Source organism: Diaphorina citri, unplaced genomic scaffold (genome assembly GCF_000475195.1).
Source record: "Diaphorina citri unplaced genomic scaffold, Diaci psyllid genome assembly version 1.1 scaffold10895, whole genome shotgun sequence".
Classification (NCBI taxonomy): Eukaryota; Metazoa; Arthropoda; class Insecta; order Hemiptera; family Psyllidae; genus Diaphorina; species Diaphorina citri.
Genome location: NW_007388269.1, coordinates 1 through 1,789, shown reverse-complemented (window position 1 = coordinate 1,789; position 1,789 = coordinate 1). Strand labels below are relative to the sequence as shown.

The 1,789-nt window shown below is 41.5% G+C and overlaps 1 long non-coding RNA gene across 1 annotated transcript; it reads left to right on the top strand.

The window, feature by feature from the left end:
* The first annotated feature begins 113 nt into the window (after positions 1-113).
* Positions 114-1,024, top strand: LOC113472948. The gene is made up of 2 exons (XR_003395065.1): positions 114-315; positions 957-1,024. It is a non-coding gene; the product is annotated as an uncharacterized LOC113472948 (long non-coding RNA).
* The last annotated feature ends 765 nt before the right edge of the window (positions 1,025-1,789 follow it).

Here is a 1,789-nt window from a genome sequence, read left to right as displayed (position 1 = left end):
TTCGACTTTTTTGTTTACAAAATTACACATGGCTAGGTTCTCTTTGATCAGCAACAGAGAAAAATGCATGTGTGTGAAGTATGCCAAAAGATCCTGAATCTTCTCTGTACTCTGTTGCTCTTATCACACGAAAAGCAAAAACTTCCTCTTCCTTTCGTTTCTGCAAATGAAATGAATTAAAAATTAATAAAGTATTTCCACATTTCCTGTTAATTCAAAGGTTCAGGAAATTGCAAATGAACTGGAAGGTGTGAGGTTTCCTACCATTTGAGAAAAACCAGCCTGAGATCTACAACGAGCCACTTCGAACGAGAGGTAAGAGGTATAGTGTCTACTGATCTTATGTTGTAAAGTGGTTTTTCCTTTCAATCTGTGTAGTTTTGGAAGGTAGCGTACATGCCAAGAACTTAGTCGTGGGTTTGATTCCCGCCTGGGATGAATTTTATTCTTGATACTTAGGGATTTGTTCTTGAAACGGCTAGCTTTCCCCACTTCGAACGAGAGGTAAGAGGTATAGTGTCTACTGATCTTATGTTGTAAAGTGGTTTTTCCTTTCAATCTGTGTAGTTTTGGAAGTTAGCGTACATGCCAAGAACTTATTCGTGGGTTTGATTCCCGCCTGGGGTGAATTTTATTCTTGATACTTAAGGATTTGTTCTTGAAACGGCTGGCTTTCTCCTATCCTGTCCTCCTTTTCTATTTGATTTCAGGTTGATAAGAACTCCCTTTTGTTACAGTTTCCTCTACTTGAAACGGCTGGCTTTCTCCTATCCTGTCCTCCTTTTCTATTTGATTTCAGGTTGATAAGAACTCCCTTTTGTTACAGTTTCCTCTCAAACTATTTACAGTAGTTAGAGTGGATTCTTTTAATGCTATACCTAATGGTTCTACTCAGTTGTTTCTGAGTCCTCTTATCATCAAAATTTACCTTGGTATCATTTCCAATTAATTTACAGAGAAATGAGGTGGAAGGAAGCATCAACTGTTATAATTGCAGCCAAGAGCAAAACCAGTGAACAATTCCTTTGTTTACGGTCGCGCTGCGCGCTCCCGGGGGCTTCGCGGGGTTATGCATGGGGTTGCGCTTCGCGCTCCCTTGTTTACGGTCGCGCTGCGCGCTCCCAGGGGTTCGCGGGGTGTGCATGAGGTCGCGCTTCGCGCTCCCTTGGCTTCGCCCCTGAAGACTAATATCGTCCCTGAGTCTTGTTTCGAAGAAATGAAAACTGAAAACTAAAAGCGAGAGCAAAATATTAAACGTAGGAAAAGTTTTGCTGGCCTCAAAGCGTGTTCCCCGTGTATTTCTTATGGGGGGACTAAAAAACGTCAATATCTCGGGAACGGTTTGGAATTTCGGGATTTTCCGATTTTTCCCAGTACCTACAAAAAATAAGGAATCCAATGGTGAAAACTGCATCTTCCTAGCTCATCTAGAAGTGGGTTAGAATTAGTATGAGTGAGTGAGTCAGTGAGTCAGTCAGTCAGTTACACAAGGGGCTGTATATATTTAGGATTCAGTACCCTCGTATTTCCCTTGAAAAGCAAAACAGCACTTTCAAGTCAGAGGTTCCTTTCTTTTTTTGTCCCTCTTTTTGAGCCAGTGCCAGTGGTAAAATTACAAGAGGAAGGCACATTTTTTTTTTTTTCTTTCCACCTTATGATGTAAATTTTTGTCTTCCACCAGGTGACTGGATGTACCCACCAAATGGTGTGAACATCACATCTACCGATTACTACAAGGACCATTCTGATCTGACCATGTCCGAACTACAACACTACGGCCACCAACATG